General features: G+C 58.9%; 2 long non-coding RNA genes across 4 annotated transcripts; both read left to right on the forward strand.

Moving 5' to 3' along the window:
* The first annotated feature begins 224 nt into the window (after positions 1 to 224).
* On the forward strand, positions 225 to 1,612 carry LOC132019106 (uncharacterized). Of its 3 annotated transcripts, XR_009404702.1 has the most exons (3): positions 231 to 306; positions 471 to 604; positions 788 to 1,612. It is a non-coding gene; the product is annotated as an uncharacterized LOC132019106 (long non-coding RNA). The 3 variants fall into 3 exon arrangements; XR_009404703.1 differs by lacking the exon at positions 471 to 604 and having other exon boundaries at positions 225 to 306; XR_009404701.1 differs by lacking the exon at positions 231 to 306 and having other exon boundaries at positions 319 to 604.
* Positions 1,613 to 8,484: 6,872 nt separating this feature from the next.
* Positions 8,485 to 9,582, forward strand: LOC132019107 (uncharacterized). The gene is made up of 3 exons (XR_009404704.1): positions 8,485 to 8,826; positions 8,911 to 9,054; positions 9,140 to 9,582. It is a non-coding gene; the product is annotated as an uncharacterized LOC132019107 (long non-coding RNA).
* Positions 9,583 to 11,329: the final 1,747 nt, after the last annotated feature.

Genomic DNA, 11,329 nt, shown 5'->3' on the forward strand with positions numbered 1-11,329 from the left:
TGAGGTTTCCCTGGAGGAAGCAGGGGAAGTATCCCACACAGGTGTGTCCTCTAGAAGCCCCCAACCTCCGCGCTGGATTCAGAAGATCCCCGCACTGCACTCTGCCCCCAGGGTCTCACCTCCCTTAACTAACTAATTGGCCAACCAGCTAACTAAGCAAACAAGCTCAGTGTCACATGGGGATCGTCATTAGGCAAAGTCCACATCCCGTGAGAGCCAACCCCACTTGGCGCCTGACATGGTTACTCACATCCTACGAGCAGCTTGGAGAAGGGTCAGACGGACCTGCCTGTACTTTGGTTCGAGGTAGAGGGGGTGCCCTGGCTCTGCGTCCTGGGAGAGCCTCCCAGGGCTGCCCACGGGGCACCTGCAGGAAAGCCCGGCCAGTGTTCCCGCTGCTGCGGCTGGATATGCCCGAGGGAGGGACTCTGGGGGCCCCGTGGAGGTCTGAGGTGGCTTTGCCAACGCAGGGACACCTAGCTGTCGGAGAAAAACCACACCGGGCAGTGGTGAAGGGCCACAAGACGGCTTTTCCAGGGCTCACTGTCTCGGAGAGAGGCTCGGGCTCGTGCTGGGCTGACCGAGCTAAGACAGAGGGACTGAGGTGCCAGTGGGAGAACGGAGCGGGGGCCGAAGCGGACCATGGGGCATGGGAAGGGGAGGAAAGAAAGGGACTCGGTGTGGGGGTGGGTCATGGGGGAATCCGGAATTCCGGAGGCAGGCTGGGAGGGTAGGGGACGAGGTTTGACCGTGTGGGTTGGGACAAGGTCCATTTTGTCTCCTTCAGGGATGCTGTCTAGCCCCAGGGGAGGCCCCATCACGGTTCGGCCGGCTGTCTCCGCAGGGTGTCCGGGGGAGCCCCCCACACTGCCCAGGGGCTCCTGGTGCAAGAGCTCAGTCCTAGCGGCGTTGGGTGAGGCTTGGAGTGTGGCCCGTAGGGGCCGCGAGGTGCAGAGGGAGGTTCTCAGGGGTCAGAGTCCACACCCCTGGCCACGGGAGCAGAGGCTCGGTGGTGGATGACCGCCGGGCTCACAGGCTCCAGGCGCCCCGGTGTGGGGGAGGTGGGCCTGGCCCAGGGTCGACCCCGCAGGTGAGTTAACCCAGCGCTGCGGCCTGCAGAGCGGTCGGGACGGGGAGATGCTGCACGTGGGCTGGCGGGCCTGTGCCCCGGCTGGATCCACATGGAGGAATCCCTGTCGCCTCTCCCGGAGCCGCATGGACTGAAGAAGCTCCGGGACGGGGACTGTCCGAACGCTGGGCCGCCCGCACGGAGAGACCAGACACACGGCTGCCGTTCACCTGGGCCCTGGGCTCCTGTGCAGGTTCACCGAACCTCTCCGGATCCTCTTCCCTCTCAGGGCCCTGCACAGCCCGGGGTCGCACCCCGCTACAGCGCTCGGCCACATGCGGTCGGACCGTCCCCTCCTCGGTTGGACCGTCCCCTCCTCGGTCAGACCGTCCCCTCCTCGGTCGGGCCGCCCCCCTGCCGAGCCCCAGGCGGACCGTGAGGCGGCGTCTCCCCACAGCCCACACCAGCCCCCCTCCAGGACCTCCTTCCCCACCGCACGCCCCACACTGTCACTGCCGTTGGAATCAAGCGTCTCCCTGTGGAGTCTGGATTTGTTTTCTGTTCAACGTCCACCACTCGCGGCTTCATAACCTAGAAATGTGGCTGGTGAGACAGGACTAACTCCGTTTTACTTTGTGACAACTGACTGATGTGTAGAAAGCCGTAGCAGGTGAGGGAGCCCTGGGGAAGAAAGCAAATTTAGAGGAGGAAACCGAGGCATGGGGCGGGTGGGGGGTGGCGTGTCCTGAACCAGGCCTCCCAGCTGAGCAGGGACTAGGCCATGACACACCCCAGGCCTGTCCCGGGAAGTCCCGGGGCCTCCGTGGCTGGGCTGTTGCCCAGTGGATGAGACCACACACCCAGAGGGGCTCCGAGGGACAGAGCCGGAGCCCAGCCCCTTGCACACTCGCCGCCTCCTGCAACTCCAGGCCGTGGGGGTCCCTCTCGGTGGACACTGAATGGGTGCGTCCGTTCCTCTCCCCCAGGACCATCTCAGGCTTGCACGCCGCCAGCACCCCCCATCCTGGGCCTAAACCCCATCTCTCAGCTCTCTGCCTTTGCCCCCTGGAGAAAAGCAGATCTTTTCTCTTAGTCTTTTGGAGCATGGTTTGAGATAGAACGTCTGCGTCTTCATCGCATCGGAAGAGTGCGGACCCACCAGCACAGGCTCCCTTCCTGAGAGCCCACTGTGGGCTCTGCAGGGGGGCGGGGGGCAGGGGGGGAGCTCTTTGCTCGGAGGCACTGGCTGCAAATTAACCGGGATTCTTGCAGGGCGCTCGGGGAGGGCTGCCGGAGACGCCGGTCCCACTGCCCACGGCTGGGAGTGTTTCACTCAGGGAGAAACATCCTTCTGGGCTCGGAGGCTCCGACTCTTATTCCGGAGTCAGCCGGCCTGCTGACGCCCTCACACACAGTCCTCAACTTGTTCGAGGTCGGTTTTCTTCCCTGGGTAATTCGGCGCACTCTCTCCCCCTCTTACCCACCTTTCGAAAGCAAATAGGATCAAATACGTCACGCTGCTTCCAAATCAAGAAAATGAGGGACAGTCTTAGGGGCTTGTCCCCTAGCAGAGCCTGGTGCTTCTCCTTCAAGAGATCTGTTGAGAAGAAGGGATTGCTTTTGAGGGGGCTCGGGGAGCAGAACAGGCCTTGGGGAGCAAGATGTGGGTCAGGACGCAAGACCATGAGACTCCGGGAGCAGATGGGGCTCAGGGAGCAAGATGGGGAACAAGGCGCAGGATGACGGGGTTCGGGAAGCAGGATGGGGCGCGGCGGAGAGCTGGCCAGGAGCAGCCCCCACAGGTAAGGCGTTTGCACTCCAGAGTTCAGCCCCCTTGAGGCCAAGGTGGTGGCCTTTCACGATCCGTGTGGGCAGGCTCTGGCAGGACTCTGTGCGACGTCGCGGGGGACGAAGGCTGCCCGGGTTCTCCTGTCTGCAAGGAAATGCTCCAGAGTGAGGGCGTCTGGGAGCCGTCAGCAGCCAGGAAAGGAGCTCCGGGCAGGTCACCACCGGACATTACTTCGCACGATTTCTGCCGGTGTGGAGCGGCTGCCGGCCGGTCGCCCAGCGAGGAGCGGGTGTTGCCCAGCTCCTGCACAGGGGCCCCCCGCGTGGCTGGCGGCCAGGAAGGAAACACCGGAGGAAGGACGGAGCAGGGAGGCGGGGACAAGGGACCGCACACACAGACCAGCGCGCGGACGCACCATAGCCCTCCTCGTACGGATTCTCGCAGGAGCACGGACAGCTCGTGTCCCTCTTGCACGCTGGAAGGACGGGTGGAGACCCGCCCGGGCAGGGCCTGGAGGAGGGTCCAGTCACGTCCAGCCACGGGCACAAAGGGGTCGACCGAAGGCACCGTTCTACTCAATGTGGCACAGTATGCCTCTCAGGGTTCCGAGAAAGAGCCAAGTAAAAATACGATATTTGGAATATACTTACACTAGGAAATTATTTGCTGCTTCTCTGAAGCTCAAGTTGAACCGGGTTCCTGTTTTTTACCTGGCGACCCGGCGCTTACAGACGGAGCAGACCGTCCGCAGATGTGCGCCACCCTGGACCCCCAAGCTGCCTTGCTCCCCTGTTGACTGATCTCAGCCATCAGCTGCAACGGCGACTTTCAGAAAAGCCAGGCTGAGGGCAGACGGGAGCTCGGAGGGGCCTGGATGGTTTTCCTCCTAGAGGAAAGCCTAGAGGGGACCACATACGGCCCCGGTCCAATGGCAAAGCCTCTCCAGTTCCGCCACTCCCTCCCAGGTGAGAAGCAGTTGAAGAAAAGCAGATGCCAGCGTCTTGATGCGACCTTGGCTTGACCTCGGGGGTCTAGGACAGTCACTGCCTTCATCTCTGGTCCTTCCCGCACAGAGCCCTGGCTGTGCGGGGGAGGGAGGAAACCCGGCGGGACCTCACGGTCACTGAGGAGCTGTCTGTCAGCATGCGTTATGTCCGCTTGAAGACCCGGCTTCTGTGAGTGCCCGGCGAGACCCTTCCCCAACGGGCCGCACTAACGGGAACACCCAAGTGGCTTCTCGGGAAGGCCCGGTCCCAGTTGTCTCTGTCCATGACACGAACGTCCTCTGTCTTTGGCCGCGCGCTCCAGAGCTGGCTACCGCATCCCCCTCCCGTGCACGATCAGGGCATATTGGATATTTGATGGAGGAAATGTCCAGCTCCTCGGAAATTCAATCCCATTAAATGCAGCAAATGTCCATTGAGTGCCTATAACTGCCCGTCATTTTGATGTGCAGCCAGTCTTCAGGATTGTTTTTCAAACTAGAGTACTCATTAGTCAAGACACGAGACTTCCAGCGGAAACTTTGGTCCAGGCGCTGGACATTTCCTGGACCCCTTCTCGAAGTCCATCTTCTGTTGGGGGCAGGGCGTGGGGGACAGTGGTCTGAGTGACAGAGGCTGCCGTCCCCTGCCTGAGGGTCCAGGGGGAGAGGTGACCATGGAGTGAGACCCAAGGAGGCTCCAGTACGAGTTGAGATGGTGGGGGGCACCAGGCCACCGACTGGGAAAGTTTGTCCACCGGGAGAGACGTGGAGTCCGGCTTGCAGGCGCCTAAGCCCCGCACGGCAGGGTCTCGCTTTGCATCACCTCCCAGACACTTGATCCTGGGCTGAGCATGAGCGTGGACTCGGCTGGTGAGGGCTTGCGCCATGACTACGAGTCCCGAACGCTGCGTCGGGACTCGAGATCAGGAGGAACCGAGAGGCTGTGTCTCCGTCAGCAGCGGCCCCACAACCAGCTCACAGGAGGGTCCGTTGGGGAACAGGGATAATGAAGCCCACAGGCATCGGTGAAGTTCGAGTGACTGTGTGTGAGTCTTCCCCAGGGCTGCTGTCATACGGCAGCACACCGAGGGTTTCACCAACAGAGAAGTGTTCCCTCCCAGCTCCGGAGGCTGGAAGTAGGAGATCAGAGGGCTGGCAGGGCTGGTTCTCCTTGAGGCTCGGGGGGACAGGGTGCTCCCGGCCTCTCTCCCTGCTCCCGGCCTCTCTCGTGGCTCCTGGTGGTTTGCTGGAAGCTGAGCACGTTCCTTCATTCCTACTGCAGCCCTCCAATCTTTGCCTTCACTCTCACACGGTGTCTTCCCTGGCCAAGTGTCGCTGCGTCCAAATTTCCCCCTTACCGGTCCTTTAGGATTAGAGCCCAACCCTCCCTAGTATGATCCCAGTTTAATTCCCAGCATCCACCACACCCTTACTTCCAATTAAATTGGGAAACTGGGAGTTGGGACTTGAGCATGTGAATCCCGGGTTGGGGGACACAGTTCCGCTCCCGTCTGTGTATGTGTTTACCCCCACTCTGCTCCCCCAGAGGCGACCACTGTCTCGAGGAGGATGCCTGGCCGAGGGCTCGCTATGTGTCGACCCTGCTCTCGGCACTTTTCAGGCCCCGCTCATGTGATCGTCAGCACCACCCTGCCGGATGGACGTCGGCCCTGTCTTGATGCTACAGCCGACGGAGCTGGGGTGCAGGTACCGTAGGCGGCCACCCAGGACCACGGAGGGTAACCGCATGCCCAGCATCTCTCCGATCCTGGGGGTGGGGAGAGGGAGCCAACTCTACCAGGTGGTCACCAGCCAAGGGGAGGGCCGCAGCGAGCACACAGCCACGGCCTGCAGGGCGGACGCCTGACCCGGGGTCTCATTTGGGTCAGAGCCGGACCTTGGCCGGTCTGTACGCAGAGAGATCGAGTCCAGGCTTCTCCTGTGCATTTTCCTTTTCAGGAACGCAGCTCAAGGTGGTAACAGCTGTGGCCACCCCAGAAGGTGGATGACAAAGACCTAAGTCCTCACCAGGGAAACCAGGGTGAGAATCCCTAGACAGTGGCTGTGCTGGGGCAGAAAACATCCCCTGACCCACGAGGAGGCACCCAGGACCCCGGCAGCACCCACACACCTGCTCCTTCATCATGGGGAGGCGTTGCAGGGGCAAAGACACAAGAGACAAATCAAGGAAACAGCCTTGGTAAGAGATCTGAATTTTGAATTTAGAATTAACTCCACAGAGACTGGGTTAACCAAGAGACACATGGCACAGATGTCTCCGGTTGCCGAGCTCCTTCCTCCCCCTTGTCCCTTATCTGCTGGAACAGGAGCGCGGGAGCCTATGAGGTCAGATGGAGAGAGTAAAGGGTGCGTGCGTGTGTCTCCCTAGCCGTCTGACCTGCAGAGAGCATGTCTGGACCCCGCTCCGGGGTCCGCTGCTGGGACTCGGACACAGAGCAGCGGGAGCGAGCACGGCTGGGACAGAGAGGCCACAGAAGGCAGGAGCCAGGGGACCTCCGGGGTGCTCACACCTGTCCCGTGGCTAACGGACATCTACGTCCATCTTCCATGCTCAGCCCTTACGTGAGTGAGGGGACCGTCAGGTGCTCACGGGGACAGCCTTCTGTGGCCCGGGTCAGGAAGGTTTGCAGGAGCAACGTGGAGGGAAGGAGATTGGTTTGGGCTGAGGGAGGTGAGGCTGGCACGAGTCAGACCAAGAAGACCCCATCCCCATGCTCCGTGCTGTGCGTTCCGAAGCTCAGACTCGCTCGCAGCCTTCCCCTAGGTCTCCCGTCCCCGGGGACAGCGCACACCAAAGAGCATTTCTCAGACGACCTCAGTGCGGGCTTCTCGTTGCATAAAGTAAACTTTTGATGCTGCAGGGACACTTAGAAAAAGTGAGATTCTACGTCAGAGAAGGTGGACGTGGCTGTTGCCTGCGGGAAGGGTGTGGCCAATCACTTCCTCTGGGTCCCCTCGGGCATTTCCGTCGAGTCCGTTAGCGGGATGTGACTCGGCCCCGTGCATTAACCCGGGGTGCCCCAATCGGAGTTACCGTTCCAAACTCGGGGGGACAGTTGACATCACGGATCCAACTGCCTGGGAGATGGCATGACGACAGCGCTTTCTCTGATAGTCCGACAGACGGCGGCCTCCTCCGTTCCGCTCACACTCCTTGCTGTCTCGAGCTCGGCACCTCCCGTAACCCACCATCGATCCGTACACTCGGATGCGTAAGTGCATTTTTAATGACGCTCCGCCGTGGCCGGAACCATCAGACGAGCGAACGTGGGCGGCTCTCGCCTGCGCCGGCCTCTGCTCCCATCTCCGGCTCCCCGAGCTCTCCCTCTGCCGCTTTGTATCGGGCCACGGTGGAGCTCGTGGAGCTCGTGGAAAGGAGCTCAGATCAAGGTGGAGATAAACCAAACGTGTAAAACACAAATCACGGGCGTGGTCTTGGGACTTGGTCGCGCCTCTGCCATCTGACATCCCCCTTCTGCCTCAGGCCACAGTGACATCACTCAGCACGTGCCAGCCGGCCCCGCACGTCTGCACATGAGCCGCCGTAGGGATTCGAGGGGCCTGAGGAGAACGGACTCTCGGGGCAAGAATGAGAGGGGCCAGGCTGCCGGGCACCCTCCAGGTGAAGCGCGCACACGTGCGCCCCGGGGCCCAGGCCTGGGTCCGCAGAGTCTGGTTCTGGCTCTGCGCTCGTCCTCGCCCCCACGGCCTTCTGCCCGCCACACTCGGGGAAGATGTCCCCGGCCAGAGGAGCGTGTGCGGTGAGCGGGGAAGTCTGCACCGGAAACAGTGGCCGGAGGCGGCCATTCCGGAGCTCGAGGTGAGTGGCCGGGGTGTTCTCCATCTTTGTGTTTCTCTCTAAAACCTGAACGGGAGTAAATCGCCCTAAGCAGTGAGGGACGGAGGGTCTAACAGGACGCCGGTGGAAACGACCTTCCCCAAGGTCTTGTTGAGAAAAAGGCAACGACCCTCACATGATGTTCTGGCCTGGAAGGACTTCCCAGTCCGTCGTGGGGGCCGACAGCCGGGGCCTGGGATCGGGGTCCCTGAGTGAGACTGTGGGTCGTGTGCGATAGGCCACAGGCAGACACAGGGCGGCCCTCCTACCCCTCCCCCAGCCACCGCTCCCTGTCCTGTACCATGACACACGTCCGAGAGCCACTCTCCACCTCTGCCGTCCTGTAGAGACGCTCCCTGGGGCTGTTCTTTCTGACCAGCGCCGGGGGAAGAAGGCTGGCTTTCTCGTCCTAGCCCCATCACCCTCGTGACGAGTGACTGCCGGATGCACACCTCCTGGGCTTGAAGAAGGGCCTCCCACCTCTGCCCCCTCTGTCTGCTGTGACGGTCCCCAGGCACCTTTCCTGTTCACACCACACTCATCTCCTCGCCTCTACGTGGTTGAAATATGTCCCCGAACACACAGACCTTTTGGGCGCTCCCTTCCTGGAAGGACTCCTGCCGTCACCCCGGAGCCCCACTGGGCTTTTCCTTCAATGGATCCTTTGAAGCAAAAACGCCGTGTCTCTGGGGAGATTGGGCAGGTCATCTCCGCCTCCTCTGCGTTCCAGTGTAGAGAAGACTACGCCCACCCTAGCCCATTGTTTGGGGTTCTGTCCTGGCGTGTTTTCCGTAAGCGTGGAAGACGCGGTTGAGCATTCGCTCTGAAGCGTAAAGGAGAAGACAGCTGTCTCTGGTGTTATTTGGGGACTTTACTCCCAAGTCCAGGCAGGGGCAAAATGGGAGCATCGCTGTATCAGATCGGATTCTGCCATAACACAGGGATGCGGGGTAGGCCAGGGAGACACGGGAATCCGGCGTCATCTCCGCGTAGAGGGCGAAGGTACGGAGAGCAGACCGGAGAGCAGACCGGAGAGCAGACGGGAGAGCAGACCGGAGAGCAGACCGGAGAGCAGACGGGAGAGCAGACCGGAGAGCAGACCGGAGCGGACAGAAACCACAGTTGTGAGCGTCAAGGCCGCGTCGTCTCTCCACCCTCCACCCCATCCATCACTCAACAAACACTTCCTTAGCACTTTTCTTTTCCAGGGCTTGGCTCGGGGTAAGCAGAAAGGAAGGCGATGCGTGCAGAGTGCGCCCGGCACCCCACAGCCTCTTCTCGTGGCTGCTCTGACCACCAAGGGTCACCGTGATCCTGACTTCAACCGTGGCGGATTCCCTTTGTCCTGATGTGTGCGTAACGTGCGCTCCTTTGTGTCTGGACTCTTCCTTTCCACACTGCATTTCAGAAACTCACCCCTGCTTTCCATGTTCCCAGGTGGCAGTGCCCTGCACAGACGTACCCTGACTTTACTATGGGTGGACCTTTGGGGCGCCAGCCCTCTGGGACATCATGACCACACACTGCACACATGCTTGCTGGTGGCTTCGGAGCGTGGCCGCATGCCCCTTCTTTGGAACATCTTCCTAGAAGTGCAGCCGTGGGCTCACGGAGCACACGTGTGGCTTCAGTGCCTACTTCTAACGGGTAGAATATGTTTGCACTAGTCTGCACTCCTGCCAGCACCGTAGGTGGTTCTGGTTCTCCTCTGTCCCTGCCAATGCTCCGTGCTGCCCGTCATAGTTGTGTTCATGGTGAGTGTGGGTCCAAGCATGTTTTATTTGGCGAGTATTAACTTTTCCTCTAACACATAAGATCCACACGCTGGAGAGCAATGTAAGAAAGAGAGAAATTTTCCAAAAAATGTCTAATGACCGAAATCTTCCTATTTTTCCTAGACTTTCTTATCTATAGACACTCCATCTGCATTTAAAACCAGGAGTGTTGAGGTCCTCTTATACACAGTTCTGGGGCTTTTCCTCTTTTTCACAGAACACGATACAGCAAGCACAGTCCCAGACCGTCCGATGCTCAGTGAGGTTGTGACTTTCACAGCATTAAACTGCTTATCGGGAGGTCTGTACCACAGTTCACTTATCTCTACCCTCACAAAGCTTAAAACCGAACATTTAAAAAGAAAAGAAAAGAAATCAAGCAGATAGTGAGGAAATTTATTCCAGAAAAAAGTGTGGTATTTAAAGAAGCAAGACAAAATCCAGCACCCAATAACTTAAGAGCACAATGTCTACAATCCAATAAAAAGTGGCAGGACAGGCAGGAAAGCAGGAAAATACAAACCCAACCTTCAGAGAAGAAATTTAAGCCAATGGAAACCGCACGAGGCGTAACTCAGACAGCCATCCGTCACGTGGCACGACGTATAAAGCACCATCATCAGCACACGTCGTGTGCACAAGCACAGCAGAAGACACTCTAGGTAGATTTTTAAGACAGCGAGTGTCAACTATAGAACAATTCGAGGACCGTGGCCAGACCGGGTCTGTGATCTCCCGGTGCTGACAGACTCTTCGTGAAGATTCGAAAGGCACACGTCTCTGGGTAAAAAGGGAGGGTCTGGGGATGAATAAAACTAGGTTTTCTTTCACGTGGAACACCGGTGACAAGAATGCGGACCCATGAGATACTGAGGGGAGGTCTTTCTAACATGGAGAACGGACAACAGAACAGCATATTGAAAACAAGGTATTTGGGCAAATACACATGGAAACGGCCAAGAAATGAATGGAAATCCTGGTGGTGTGCAGCGGTTCATTCCCAGAAAGTCACAACCAAAGGGATGACAGGTGAAAAGAAGCTGACATTCCCTAAAACAAGACCTCAGGATGGCAGAACGCAGCAAGAGACGATTCCAGACAAGAACGAGCATGTGGGGGGCGGCCTTCCCGCAGACGTCCAGCCTTCCCGCAGACGTCCAGCCTTCCCGCAGACGTCCAGCCTTCCCGCAGACGTCCAGCCTCCCCGCAGACCACCTGGCAACATTCAGGGAAGTTTAGTGCATGGATACCATACAGCCCAGTAAGCCCTTCCTCATTCTTGGTTTCCCCTCAGTTGTGTTTGTCCCTCGGGAACTGGCCCCGAGTGAGGACAGAACAACAGATGCTCACAGACGGTGGCCTCTGTGTGGCCCTGGGGGCGTGGACATCCAGAACCCACTGCCACCAGCCACTGGGCACCACCAAAGCCAGGCGTGCAGAGCCACAACAACGTGTGTGCTGTGAGCCAGTCACTTCTCCCAAACCCACAACCGAGGTTTCACCACCCTCCCCAGCAAGGGCGAGGGCCTTAAAGGTAGAAGTGGGTTAAGGAAGTGTCCATGCCTTCCAGTGAGGAAAGGTGGGTCTGGACTGAGACCTTTTGTTTTTAATTTTATTATATAAATTTAAAGTATACAAAACTGGAACAAAACAGCCCCCCAGCTTTCACGAAAACTGAAGCTGCATCCACCCCCTCACCCCGATCCCGTGTCATAGGATTTGTAAAGCAAATTCCAAGGGAACTGTCATTTTATCCTTAAGTATTATGGTTTGCAACTCAAAAATACAGGTTTTCCCTTTTTGGAAACATCACACCATCAGGAGCTCATTGCGCGATTTTCCACACTCAGTG

Source organism: Mustela nigripes, chromosome 6, assembly GCF_022355385.1.
Source record: "Mustela nigripes isolate SB6536 chromosome 6, MUSNIG.SB6536, whole genome shotgun sequence".
In the NCBI taxonomy this organism is placed as follows: Eukaryota; Metazoa; Chordata; class Mammalia; order Carnivora; family Mustelidae; genus Mustela; species Mustela nigripes.